The sequence below is a fragment of the Diabrotica virgifera genome, chromosome 8 (genome assembly GCF_917563875.1).
Source record: "Diabrotica virgifera virgifera chromosome 8, PGI_DIABVI_V3a".
In the NCBI taxonomy this organism is placed as follows: Eukaryota; Metazoa; Arthropoda; class Insecta; order Coleoptera; family Chrysomelidae; genus Diabrotica; species Diabrotica virgifera.
The window spans coordinates 91,624,420-91,640,364 of NC_065450.1; the positions used below are offsets into that span (position 1 = coordinate 91,624,420).

General features: G+C 31.8%; 1 long non-coding RNA gene across 1 annotated transcript; it reads left to right on the forward strand.

Moving 5' to 3' along the window:
• Window positions 1–3,722: 3,722 nt before the first annotated feature.
• Window positions 3,723–4,313, forward strand: LOC126889920 (uncharacterized). Its single transcript, XR_007700224.1, has 2 exons — window positions 3,723–3,988; window positions 4,049–4,313. It is a non-coding gene; the product is annotated as an uncharacterized LOC126889920 (long non-coding RNA).
• The last annotated feature ends 11,632 nt before the right edge of the window (window positions 4,314–15,945 follow it).

Genomic DNA, 15,945 nt, shown 5'->3' on the forward strand with positions numbered 1-15,945 from the left:
AGATTGTACTCACTGTCACCGGTGCTGTCACCAACGACGGAAAAATGACACTTGACAGCTCAAGAAAGAAAAAAATGACAGATAACAACCCAAAAAAGAAGAAATGACAGATGACAGGTTATTTTGTTAGATGTCAAAATAAAAGACAAAGGAAACAACAAAAACTAGTTTTATTTTTTATTTATATAATATACAGTAAAACCTGTCAGTAACGGCCACTAAAAATGAAAGGACTGTTGGCCGGTATTGCCAGTTTTTGTAGACTACGGGCCTGTTGTTCGAACGCTAATCAACAATGATCACTATCAAATATTTAATTACTGTCACAACTGTCAATGTCAACTTTGGTTGGGTTGCTGAAAACATAATTGATTATAATTATGAGATTAGTTGATCAATTAACATAACAATTATTAACATAATTGATTAAATAATTTCATAATTGTAATCAATAATTATGTTTTAAGCAACAAAATCAAAGTTGACATTGACAGTTGTGACAGTAATTAAATATTTGATAATGATCATTTTTGATCAGCGTTCGAACAACCGGCCCTACATAATATAATTGGTTTGTGGAATTTTTTAACTGACCGTTTTAGTACAGGTGGCCGGTAACACATAGTATAAGAGCTGTGAGACATTTTTGAGTAGGTATTTTAGGCAACCTGAAAATTTTTCAGGTGACTCTTCTATGATAGCCTAATACAAAAATGCCGGTCTGGCTGGAGGGTAGCGGTTATTTTCCCCAAAAATCCCCCCCAAAAGTTAAAAAAGGGTAAAAATTGTTATTACAAAAAATATCATTGATATGACTTGAAAGTAAATTTAAATATTCGAATATAAAGAAAATAAACAGGCCAGGCGATTTGAGGACGATTTTAACTCTGCAAGATACATGCATGGGCGCCCCAGGATTATTTTCAGGAGGTGCATCTGAACTTCAGAAGATTTCATCTGAATCTGTACATACTATTAACGAGTATAAAATATACAACTATACACTATACATGCATAGCTATGTACATTCGTTCCGGACAGGGAGGTGCAATTGTTATTTTGACAGGGTATTTTTTAATTTTAAAAATAAATATTCTACAAAAGACAGGTTTTTTTTGGTAAAATTTTCCAATTGCCATGTGATCAAACAAATTACGCGTGCATATAAATGAAAACCGCTATAAGTAAGCAGCAGTGTGAGAAAGAGCGTATACCGATAGCTATTTGCGTCCTCTGTTGTAGTTGAGTGAGACCGTTCGCTCGAGAAAATCACGTGACCTGGCGATATCCATGTTGTTGTGCCTCGAAACGTTAGTGTAATTATTATATATATTATAGTTTTTTAAGTAATTTTTCTTAATTAAAGGAAAATAATACGTACTATACAATAGATTTTGTAAATATGATAGAAAAAGACAAATTTGTTATTATAAATATATAGGTAGAAAATATAAAACTATAAACTAAATTAATTCGGTGTCCGAATCTTGTACTTCTTCTTTAAACTCCTCATCTGAGGTTAAATGTTCATTCTGTTCTTCTTCATCAGACTCCCCTCGAGACTCAGATTCCTCTTCTACATGATCTGTAAATAGTTGTAATATGTATTTAGAATTAATTAAAAATTAATCAGTGATTAATTAATTGAGAAGGACAATCACGGGCGCATCTGAAGAAAGACTTACCATTGTTGAGATGCGGTGTTATCGAATAATGTAAAAAATATCATGGACACAACACTTAAAAAACAAGAAAACATTAAGAAAGATGAAAAAGGCAAAAGAAATACTCAACACTATGAAGGAAAGAAAAATGAGCTAAAATAAATATTCATAAAAATTACCAATGCTTAATACTTTTCCTTATATAACCAATCACATCACGTTTTTTATTTCTTAGTGTAGGTATGACCAAAGTAGCTAATGTTTCTTTCCTTCATAGTGTAGAGTATTTTTCAACATCGATACATTATTCGATAACTCCACATCTCAACAACGGCAAGTCTTTCTTCAGATGCGCCCGTGATTGTCCAGGCTTTGACTCCGTATAAAAGGACGGAGAATATGTAGCAACTCTACTAGTTAATTACTAATTAATTTTTAATTAATTCTAAATAGGTACATATTACAACTATTTACAGATCATGTAGAAGAGGAATCTGAGTCTCGAGGGGTGTCTGACGAGGAAGAAGAGAATGAATATTTAAGCTCAGCTGAGGAGTTTGAAGAAGAAGTACAAGATTCGGGCACAGAATTAATTTAGTTTATAGTTTTATACTTTTCTACCTGTATATTTATAATAATAAATTTGTCTTTTTCTATCATACTTGCAAAATCTATTGTATAGTACGTATTATTTTTCTTTAATTAAGAAAAAGTTACTTAAAAATCTATAATATATTATAATAAATACTCTAACGTTTTGAGGAACAACAACATGGATATCGCCAGGTCACGTGATTTTTCTCGATCGAACGGACTCGCTCAGCTACAACAGAGGACGCAAACAGCTATCGGTATACGCTCTTTCTCACACTGCTGCTTACCTATAGCGCTTTTTATTTATATGCACGCGTAATTTGTTTGATCACCTGGCAGTTGAAAAATTTCACCAAAAAAACTGTCTTTTTTAGAATGTTTATGTTTAATATAAAAAAATACCCCGTTAAAATAACAATTGCACCTCCCTGTCCGGAAGGAATGTACATAGTTATGCATGTATAGTTGTGTATTTTATACTCGTTATTAGTATGTACAGATTCAGATGAAATCTTCTGAAGTTCAGATGCATCCCCTGAAAATAATCCTGGGGCGCCCATGCAAGTATCTTGCAGAGTTAAAATAGCCCTCAAATCGCCTGGCCTGTTTATTTTCTTTATATTTGAATATTTAAATTTACTTTAAGTCACGTCAACGATATTTTTTGTAATAACAATTTTTACCCTTTTGCTTAACTTTGGGGGGGATTTTTGGGGAAAATAACCGCTGCCCTCCAGCCAGACCGGCATTTTTGTATTAGGCTATCATGGAAGAGTCACCTGAAAAATTTTCAGGTTGCCTAAAATACCTACTCAAAAATGTCTCACAGCTCTTGGACCAACAGGTTTTACTGTAGTTTATATTTACATTAAAACAACATAACTGAAACTTTAAATACTTATTCTCATCTAAAAATATGTAGGTATAGAAAACAAGAAGTGTAAGTTCTAATAAAAAAAATATATACATTTTTAGATGAAAGTTAAGAAACAAATACTCTCAGTCGAGTATTAAATCAAATACTTAAAATATTTCTTGTAGAATATTGACTAATTAACGCGGCTAGACTATTTTTTGTTTATAAACATAAACCACAATAAACATGGCGGAGCCAAGACGCAAACGGCACAACGGCTACGGCAGGTCAAGTGTAATAAAGTGTAAACTAAAAACAGAGTTGCCAGATAACTAAAAAGACAGTTCACACAACCAACACAATAACCAAAAAAGTCACTAGAAAAATCACCAAATACATAATACATCTCCTTTATTGGTTGGTATCTGTATAAAGTGAAGAAAATAGATTGTGTAATAAATGTACTAGAAATGGGTGGATAATTTACAAAATGTACTTTCGTACTCACTCGCTAAAAATGTACTAGAAATAGTACAATTGTACTAGAACGGCAGCACTGTCGTACGTAGAGGGGATATTTACAAATTCGCGAACGTCCAAGGTTCATAGATAGGGGTTAGGTTATCTCATAACTATGTGGGCGGAAGCGAGAGGGAGGGGAATGCCTACGTCACTCGTACGACAAAGTCAAGTTTGACAGTTGTTTGTGGTTATATTTCCGTATATTTTTGTGGAATTTTCTTATAATATCGTTTATTTGTTTAATATTTGTTGAGTTTTTAAGCATATAAGGACAATATTACTATAATTACTTATTTGGGTCCTATACAAAGGCAGTAATGACTTGTGAAGTGTGTTTTCGTAACCGTGTAAAGTTAGTTTAAATTATAATATTATGTAGTTTTGTATGTTATAATAATAAAACATTTTTTAGATGAGTGGTGGTAACATTTGTAGCATAGCTATATGTAAAAGCAACTCCAAAATTCCTGAACCAGATGGAAACAAAATAATAATGTTTTTGGACATTTCCCAAATACCTTAACATTATCAAACAATAATGGATAATAAAATGTTACAAGATAAATGGGCCTCTAAACATAAGAAAATAGGTAGCAAACATTTCCTCGTGTCTGAATATGTTAATATTATGTTACGTCTTTTTTATATTCTAACCTAATAATAAATTATTTATATTATTCGTTCTTTTGTTGTTGCATACCACCAAAAATGATAAAAGTGCTACACATTCCACGAAAAACATAATAAGTAAGTACCTACATATTAGTATTTTTGATTTTAAACTTTTTCTTCTATTTTTTTGGATTTTTGTGCTAATTAAATTGTTTTCTCCATTTAAAACACACATAATAAGTGTTAAATGAATTCTAGTTTTTTGTTAGCAGACTATTGATTTTTAAGGGAAAAATTGATATAATTACCAATATAAGAACCACTTAATATACCTATACCCAAGAAAATCTCAAAATATATTGCAAAACCTAAGTTTTTGAACCTTTTATTAGCATTGACTCTTATGACAATTTTAAAATTGTCGTACGGATGACGTATTCCCGCCTTTAAAAAGCCAGCCTTTGATTGGTCTAGAGTTATGAGACAACCTACGCCCTAATCTATTAACCTTGGCGAACGTCAGTAGTGGCAAGTCTGTAAACGTTTACCGGAAATTTGACATAAATGTCAAAGTGGTTAATTTAAAATTAAAAGTAAAAACATTAATTATAAAAAATATTAGTTGGTCAAAGCTGTGGTATATATTTTTACCTTAAATATACTTACGTTTTAAATACTGAATTTAAGTTTTTTTAATGTTCCGTAATATCGTTGATTGAAATAAACGGTAATCTTAGCGCCATCTACACTATAATTGTGAAAGTATCCGAAGTAAGAAATTCATATTTTGATCAATAGAACGTCAAAATGATTAGCAAAGTTTATAAAAAATCGAGTACACTTTAATTAATTTTTTGCGTTATAAATATTAAGCGATAACAATTAAATAATAAATTTAAAAATTACCGGTGAAAGTTGAATTAGTAATCCGCCAGGAGCGCCACCAGCGAAGCTCAGAGCCTTAATATTTACAACTCAAAAAATTAATTAAATTGTACTCGATTTTTTATAAATTTTGCTAATCATTTTGACGTTCTATTGATAAAATATGAATTTCTTACTTCGGATACTTTCACAATTATCGTGTAGATGGCGCTAAGATTACCGTTTATTTCAATCAACGATATTACCATAGAGGTATATATTAACATAGAGTGAGCCTACATTCCGCGCTTCCTGACGACAAGATCTCTTCGACTGGTTTGCGGTATCTCTTTCTAGCACATTGTATCGAGAATCTATGATGACATTCAGTGTGAGTATAGGCACAGAAGGGGCGGACTCCTATCGCAGCTTTACTATGCGTAAGAGTGAAACAGCACTGATCCAAAGAAAAAAGATGGTGTCGTCACTGCGCTCTGAATGACACTCCGTCTATCATTATTTAAGTCTATGGATATTACGGAACATTAAAAAAACTTAAATTCAGTATTTAAAACGTAAGTATGAAAAAACCGGCAACGGTGTAGAGCCAAGAGAAGGTTATTGAAATACCAGCTACTATTTTACCGAATTTTGGATGTAGTAGTGGAAATTAAATAACAGTTTCCAATATAAAGTGAATATAAAAGTGCATACTGACGATACAAGTGAAAAAATAAACAAAAATTACTAATTAAGTGTGAATTAAGAGTGTATAAACAAACAAACACAAAAAACGGACATACGAAAGTGAACGAGTTTCAACAGCCAGCTGGTAGACGGGTCACGCTCCACGTCACGGCGACGTTGCCAGACTGTAGTAAAAGTCGCGGAAAAAGGGAAAACTCTAAAAATTAAAATACTTAGCGAAGAAAAATAAAATAAACTACTTAGTTTGAGGACTCAAAGAGGAACCTAGCTTTTGAAGAGTCGATCTGGGCGAAGTTCCTATCGTTGAGATACCAACTAAGATACCGTGAAATAAACAAGAACATGGCGGAAGGTGATAATAAAATAATACAAAGCGAAACAAACAAGAACATGGAGGACAGCGACGACTGTTCGGACGACAGCAAAAGGAAAAGAGATCCGGATGATGCGACTCAAAGATCAAAAAATAGAAAACTCTCACAAATACCATCTAAAACAAATAGTAAAGAACAAAAACTAGATCTATTAATAGAGATGGTGTCGGAGCTCAAAAAGCAGAGTGACAAAACCAGTGAAGATATAAAAATGATAAGAGAAGAAAATAAGATATTGAGACAAGAAAATCAAAAACTAAAAGAAGAAAATAAAGATATAAAAGAGAAGCTAGAGGAAACAAATGATAGAATTGAATGGCTAGAGAGAGAGAAAAGGAAAAATAATATAGTGATGTCAGGAATTGAAATTGAGACAGAAAATAAAACAGAACTTAAACAATTCGTGGAGAACATAATAAAAAACACTCTACAGATAAATTTTAATGTAAAAACAGCTCATAAAATAGGAAGAAAAGTATGCTTAATTGAAATAAATAATGAAGACGAAAAAGAACAAATCATGAAAAACAAATACAAATTAAAAGAACTGCAGCAGGAAAAGGTATACATAAATCATGACATGACAACAAAGGAGCGTGAGAAGAACAAGCAAATAAGAAAAATGGCAAAAGAAGAAGAATTAAAAGGAAATAAGGTGAAAATTGGATACAATAAAATAACTATAAATGGCGAGATATGGAAATGGAATAAGACTATGAAAAAACTAGAAGTAATAAATCCAAAAAACGAATAGCAGAAATTGAAAGCGACATGAAAACAAACACAACGAACCTGGCAAATAAAATGGACACGAATAAAAATATATATGAAGCTACAAATATAGCGAGGAACAAAAATGGTGAGATATATAAAAATACGGAACATAAGGAAAATGAAAAGGAAATCATAAAAATGGCTACATGGAACGTGCGAGGTATTAACGGTAAAGAAGAGGAAATAATTGAAGAGATGAAACTACAAAATATAGACTACTTGGGAGTAACTGAAATAAAAAAGAAAGGTAGAGGAATAGTAGATCTAAATGATGATTACCTCTTATATTGGTCAGGAGTTGACTTAAAAGAATGGGGCGCGGGAGGTGTAGGCCTAATAGTAAAAACAGAAAAGACAAATAACATAATAGGTGAAAGATATATAAACGAAAGATTATTGGTAGTGGAAGTAAAACTAGATAATACAAATATAACCAGCATAATCGTAGCATATGGGCCAAATGATAATGCCAAAAAAGAGGAAAAAGATGAATTCTTTGAAATATTACAAGCAGAGATGGACAATGAAGGAGAAAACATTATATTAATGGGAGACCTAAATGGTAGGGTGGGAAGAGACTGTTTAAACTACTTTATTTAATGGGTTATAAGTCAAACAATCATAGTATTGAGTAAACTTATATATTTTTATAAAACTTACTAAACATCTTACATACAATAAATCATACAAGTGACAACCATGTTGACTGGCTTGAAGTTAGCCATGTCATGTCTAGCACGCAGCCCCTTGCTACGCTGTTACACAGCTATATATATTAAACACCTTCCCCCTAAGATCGATATCTATAAGGGGTCTTTATATTACGACCAACTCTCGTCTTATAACTGTTAGAAGTCTCAATATTTGGGTTGACTTTATGACTCAATGTAGGTACTGATTTTACATTTGGGCTTGGGCAACTAATGGTTTTATTAACACTATCATTTACGTTAATGTGAGTGGTATCTTTATGAACACTTTGTGACTGAATATCAGGGTACAACTCGGGTTCTAAAATGAGTTCTTTTTCAAGTGTTGTGGTGTATGAATGTTTCATTTGGTGTGAATTCCGTCTAATAATTTTATTGTTATCTTCTTTTTTCACCCAATATGATCTAGGTTCATTGGCCTTTTCTAACACAATTGCTTTACGCCAATAATTATCTTTTGAACTTCTTATTACTACCCTATCTCCCTTTCTAAACTCTACTGGTTTTCTTCGTGCTGTCTTATCATAACGTACTTGTAATTTCTCTTTTTCTTTGCATAAATTCTTATATACTTGTTTCTGGATTGTAGGTTCTAATTTATTAGCTGTAGTTGGTAACTGTCCTCTCAGGATCCTGCTCTGTAAAATTTGAGCTGGAGATGCATCAAGATTTATTATGCAGGTATTATTATATTCCATCACCAAATCTCTAAAATCAACATTTTCCTCATTACTCTTTCTTAAAATTTGTTTGCTTATATTGACTGCTTTTTCTGCAAGTCCATTACTCTGGTGGTAATGTGGAGTGCATGTCATAATTGTAATGTCTTTTTCTCTATAATAATTTTTACATTTTACCGAAGTAAATGGTAGATTATCTGCAATTAAAATTTCTGGATATCCAAATCTACTAAAAGTATCTTGAAATGAGTTGATTACTGAACTGGAGGTTTTATCTTTTAATATTGAAATGTCCAACCAATGCGAAAAATAGTCTACAATTACTAAATATGCTTTTGAACCATACTCTAAAATGTCTGTACCAACTTTATTGAATCTTAGTCTGGGAATGTCATGAGGCATCATTGGTTCTTTAAAATTATTTGGTCTGTATTTCTCACATATCCTGCATTTTTTTATATAGTTTGTCACATCATCATTAAGTCCTGGCCAATAATATATACTCCTGGCTTTGTTTATAGTTTTACTGACTCCTATATGGCCTTTGTGAAGCAATTTTATCATGTCAAGCCTAAGTTTTTTCGGAATAATTATTTTGTCATCAATAAATGCGATGCCAGCTTCAAAATACAGTGAATCTCTTATACCATAGTACTTTTTACACACTTGAGGAACATTTTTTTCTTTTGGCCACCCATTATAATAAAAATCAAAAATTACTGCTAATGCCTCATCCTGGCTAGTAGCTAGTCTTAACTCAGATTGCTTTTCCTGGCTCATAGGTAAATGTTTACTCACTGAGTGGACCATTTCAAACATTTCTGGGTCATGTGTCTCTATATTTAAACTGGACCTAGATAGCATATCAGCAAAATGTATGTCTTTCCCAGGAACAAAATATACATTTAATCTGTACTTGAGAAGTTTAAGCCTTAAACGTTGGAGTCTAACCGATCCAATTTTGGAAATTGGCTTCTTCATAATGGAGATTATAGGTTTGTGATCTGATTGAACGTCAACATCAAAATTATAAATAAAATTGTGAAATTTTTGAGTAGCATAATAAATTGCCAATAGTTCCTTCTCAGTCTGACTATAATTTATTTCACTATCATTCATATTTCGTGATGCACAAGCTACTAATTTTAAAATAGAATCATATTTCTGGAACATACAAACACCTAAACCATTTTTAGATGCATCACATTGTAAAATAATTTTTTGATTAGGATCATAAGGGACTAACGCTGGTGATTTACAAATTATGTTCTTTAAATTATCAAAACATTTTTGATGTGACGGGAGCCACACCCATTCTACATTATTTTTAAGTAATTGACAAAGAGGTTGAATATGTTCAGCCATGTTCGGAATGTACCGTCTAACGTAATTAAATGCGCCCAAAATTCTTTGTAATTCTACTTTACTATTTGGTTTTTCAAGTTTACAAAGTGATTCCACTCTGTCAGGATCTATTTGCATCCCTTTATGTGAAAAAACTTGACCCATAAATCTGACCTCTTCTTGACAATATTGAAATTTGTCCCCATTAAACTTTGCTCCTACTTCTTTAGCCCTTTCTAACACTTTTTTAACAGTTGTATCATGTTCTTCTTTTGTTGTTCCCATAACAATCATATCATCATGACAAATCAATAAATTCTCTATACCTTTAAATTTATCTTCTACTACTTCTTGAAACAGATCTTGGGAATTTGATAATCCATATGGCAATACTTTATATCTGAAAATTCCATAAGAAGTTGCAAAACAGCATTTCCATGATGATGTCTCGTCAAGTTCTAAATGATGATACCCTTCAGAGAGATCAAATACAGAAAATATCTTTTTACCTATCATTTGTGCACAAACATCTTCCAATTTATGTACTACTCTTGGTTTGCGGACTATTTGTTTGTTTAGATCTAATGGGTCTAAGCATAAACGTAACTTACCATTTTGCTTTTCCACAATAACAATGCGGTTTATGCTTGCCCTGGGGTCAATTTCGTTAACTTTGACAATTGCCCCTCTTTTTGTCAACCTATCTAATTCATTTTTTAAATTATCTCTAATTGCGACAGGTACATTTACAGGTGGGTAACTTACTGGCTCAAAATTGTCTACTGTAGTGATCCTATGTTTACCACAAAATTTACCATGACCTCTAAAAACTTCAGGGTTAAGGTTTATAAATTTATCCCTTTCTGCTAATTCTAAAGTACCACAACTCTCAATATTGTTGATTCGTTTAACTAACCCCAAATCAATACATAATTTACCACTTAAAAGAACTCGAGTTGCCCCATTAATAATTGTAAAATCCTCGTAAACATACTTATTTTTATGTTTACAAAATAAATTTACGACACCCATTGTTTTAGCCTGAGTACCCTCAAACCCTTTCAGTACATAATGATTATCCCTAATTTTAAATTGTTTATCAATTTTCTTAAAAATTTTTAATGGAATTATACTTACATCTGCACCTGTGTCAAGTTTTACTTTAATTCTCTTGTTTTCAATTTCTATAATTTCATCCCAAATATTTTGACTACTTACATTTTGGTATACTTTATTGACATTTCCTACAAAACTATCAGCTGATCCATCACTGCTATCTTCATCTATGACATCAATATTCTTCACTCTACACGACTTTGCAAAATGGTTTAAAAGCCCACATTTCTTACATTTCTTTCCATACGCTGGACATTCTCTGGCCCCATGAGTTGATTGACATCTTTTACACTTGAATTTTTCATTGGTATTCGCTTTACTTCTAGAGTTATTATAATTTCTATGGCCCTGGTACCTATCTTTACGAACTTCTCCTATGTCTACATCTTTTCTTTCGGTATGAAATTTCAAATTTTGGTTCTTACTTTGTTCACTAGTTCTACAAAATTCGATGGCTTTTTGTAGGGTAAGTTTGTCCACTCTCAATAGAGCTTCTCTAGTAACTGGATCTCTGATGCCCATTAATATTTTGTCTCTCAGAGCTTTATCTTCGGCTGTTTGTTCTGGATCAATTTCATTATAATTACATGTTCGAATCAAATGTCTACAACTAGTAAGAAACTGCTCAAACGACTCTCCTTCTTTCTGGACCCTCATGATAAAATTGTATCTTTCAAATGATTCATTCATCCTTGGATTAACATACTTATCGATTAGTGATATCATCAAGTCATACTTGTTATTTTCGGCTTCTGGGATCTCGAATGTGGACATAATTTTGGCAGACTCAGCCCCAATTATATTTCTTAAAACTGACATTTTCATTTTATCTGCTGACTGGTCTTGTCCCGTTGCTAGTAAATAATCTTCGAAACTAGTCTTCCAGAACTTCCATTCGCTTGCAGCATTTTGATCCTGCAGGTCAAAATCTGGTGGTAATTTTACATTTATTCCCATCACTGCCATTGTAGGTTATGTATGGTACCTCGTGTACAAGTTGCTATAAATTTAGCTTTTCGACTGTAAACTGTAACCCAACTAGCTGTTTGACTGCGCCATGTTTAAACTACTTTATTTAATGGGTTATAAGTCAAACAATCATAGTATTGAGTAAACTTATATATTTTTATAAAACTTACTAAACATCTTACATACAATAAATCATACAAGTGACAACCATGTTGACTGGCTTGAAGTTAGCCATGTCATGTCTAGCACGCAGCCCCTTGCTACGCTGTTACACAGCTATATATATTAAACAGAGACAATAAAGGGATTGAACGATACTTAGGGCAACATGGAGAAGAAATGCAAAATGATAACGGAAACAGAATCATAGATCTATGTATAGCAAATGATATGGTTATAACGAATTCAAAATTTATGCACAAAGACATACACAAATATACTAGAGAAATCTCATCGAGAAAAGAAAAATCCATAATAGACTATTTCCTAATAAAAAGAAAAGACCTAAAGATGATAAAAGACGTAAAGGTAAAAAGAGAGGCTGAAATAAGCAGTGACCATTACTTGCTTATAATGGAACTAAGGGTGTACACACATAACACAACAGAAAAAAGAAAGAAGATAACTAAAGAAAAAATAAAAAGCTACAAATTAAGAGAAATAGATAGTAAAGAGGAATACCAGAAGAAGTTAACCAAACAGTTCGAGACTATAAAGGCAATTAACACAGGAATAGAAAATAAATGGAAGCAATTTAAGGAAATCATATTGAAAACAGCAAAAGAAGTATGCGGAACAACTAAAATCACAAACATATATTCGAAGAAAAGTAAATGGTGGACAGCGGAAATACAACGTAAAGTGAAAGAAAAGAAAAAAGTATGGAAAATGTATCTAAAAACCAAATCGGAGGACGATTTCGAAAAATATAAAATGGCCAGAAACGACATTAAACAAGAAATTAAAACGGCAAAAAAGAAGTCTTGGGAAGATTTTGGACACAAAATGAATGAAAATTATTTTAATAACCAAAAATTGTTCTATGGTACATTGAAACAGCTAAGACAAAAGAAAACACATAGATTAAGAAACATAAGAGATAAAGAAGGAAATATATTAACTACAGAAAGAGAAATAATGCAAAGATGGAAGCAGTACTTTGAAGAACTAACAGAATGGAAACAATATCAACATGAAAGAGAGGAAGACATGATCGAAAATACAGAGGAAATGCAGCAAATAACAAAAGAGGAAATTGCAGAAGCCATTGACAAATTAAAATTGGGAAAATCTCCAGGCCAAGATGAAATCACAGCTGAAATGTTAAAGTACATGAGTGAAAATTCAAAAGAAAAATTCCGAGAACTACTAAATGAAATAATCACAGCAAAGGAAATACCATCTGATTGGAAAACAGATATAATAGTACCACTGTTTAAGAAAGGAGACGCAAGAAATTGCGAAAATTATAGGGGTATTACATTGACAAGCGTTCCTGCCAAAATATTCAATAGAATAATTGAAAAAAGGCTAAGGGAAAAACTAGAAATTAAACTAGAAGAATCCCAGCATGGCTTCGGAAAAGGAAGGAGTACCCAAGATCTGATATTCATATTGAGACAAATAGGAGAAAAACTATTGATGAAAGGCAAAGAGATACACATATGCTTTATTGATCTGAAAAAAGCTTTTGATAGAATAAGAAGGGAAGATATATGGAAATGTTTAAAGAAAAATGGAATAGAAAAGGATATGATAGAAATAATTAAAGCCTTATATAAAAATAATAAAATAAAAATAAGGACTCACAATCAAGAATCTGATGAATTCCAGGCAAAGATAGGACTAAAACAAGGCTGTGTACTAAGTCCATTACTTTTCTCAATGGTACTAGATGACGCAATAAAGCAATGCAAGGAGAAATCTAAAGACATGATATTGGGAAAATGGAAAATGAACAATGTACAAATACAAGAATTACTATTTGCAGATGATATGGTATTGTTAGCTGACACGGAAGAGAAACTGCAACAAATAATAAACACTTATATAAAAGAACTAAGAAAAATGAACATGGAAATAAACACAGATAAAAGTAAAAAAATGGTTATGGCAACTACAAAAAAAGTGATAAAAATTAAGGTAGGAGGACAAGTTTTGGAACAAGTAAACAGCTACAACTACTTAGGTACAATTATTGAAGAAGATGGTAAAATAGACAAAGAAATAAACAATAAAATAGGAAAAGCAGGGACAATTTATAATACATTAAGAAATACGTTCTTTGGAAAGAAAGAGGTACCCAAAGAAGTCAAAACACAAGTGTACCAAAAAGTGGTTCGACCATCAATCGTCTACGGGAGTGAGTCGTGGACGCTAACAAAGAACAACAAAAGAAAAATCAAAGCTACAGAGATGAGATTCTTGAGAAAAATAGAAGGGGTCACACGAAGAGACAAAATAAGAAACGACACAATAACTCAAGCTCTAAAGATAAAACCCATAGAGACAATTATAGGGGAACGACAGTTAGGATGGTTGGGCCACATCCACAGACTAAACGACACAAGAATAACGAAAAAAGTATATGAAGTCAGAGTACAAGGGAAAAATAAAGTAGGTCGCCCAAGAATGAGATGGGAAGAACAAGTTAGACAAGAAGCAGAGAAGAGAGGACTGCAATGGAGTATGGTAAAACAATTGGCTCAAAATAGAACAGCATGGAAAATAAGTATCAAAGAAGCACCACAAGATTAAAACATATGGACAGAAAAATGGGTCAAATAAGTAATTTATATTTATTAAAATTGTATTGTTAAAATAAAAGTTTTGTATAATTATTAAAATGTATTGAAATGTAGATATTGAACTAGTTGTAAACAGCCCAACACCGAAAGGTACGAATGGGCTTAACTGATTAAATAAAATAAAATAAATAAAAAATAAAACGTAAGTATATTTAAGGTAAAAATATATACCACAGCTTTGACCAACTAATATTTTTTATAATTAATGTTTTTACTTTTAATTTTAAATTAACCACTTTCACATTTATGTCTTTCCGGTAAACGTTTACAGACTTGCCACTACTGACGTTCGCGAATTTGTAAATATCCCCTCTACGTACGAGCTCACAGCGTATACGCGTATACGCTGTGAGCTCGTACGTAGAGGGGATATTTATAAAATCGCGAGCGCCAGTAGTGACAAGTCTGTAAACGTTTACCGGAAATTTGACATAAATGTCAAATTGATTAATTTAAAATTAAAATTAAAAACATTAATTATAAAAAATATTAGTTGGTCAAAGCTGTGGTATATATTTTATCTTAAATATACTTACGTTTTAAATACTGAATTTACGTTTTTTTAATGTTCCCTAATATGTAATTATAAATTAATCTTAACGCCATCTACACGATAATTGTGAAAGTATCCGAAGTAAGAAATTAATATTTCATTAATAGAACGTCAAAATGATTAGCAAAATCTTAAAAAAATCTATTACAATTTAATTACTTTTTAGCGTTGTAAATATTAAGCGATAACAATTAAATAATCAATTTAAAAATTACCGGTGAAAGTTGAATAGTAATCCACTAGGAGCGACACCAGCGAAGCTCAGAGCGTATACGCTGTGAGCTTCGCTGGTGTCGCTCCTAGCGGTTACTAATTCAACTTTTACTGGTAATTTTTAAATTTATTATTTAATTGTTATCGCTTAATATTTACAACGCAAAAAAGTAATTAAATTGTAATCGATTTTTTAAAGATTTTTCTAATCATTTTGACGTTCTATTGATAAAATATCAATTTCTTACTTCGGATACTTTGACAATAATCGTGTAGATGGCGCTAAGATTATAATAGATTATTTATAATTAGATATTACGGAACATTAAAAAAACTTAAATTCAGTATTTAAAACGTAAGTATATTTAAGGTAAAAATATATACCACAGCTTTGACCAACTAATATTGTTTATAATTAATGTTTTTAATTTTAATTTTAAATTAATCAGTTTGACATTTATGTCAAATTTCCGGTAAACGTTTACAAACTTGTCACTACTGGCGTTCGCGAATTTGTAAATATCCCCTCTACGTACGAGCTCACAGCGGATAATTAATTTGCGGAGTAGCAGAGTACAGGTTCAG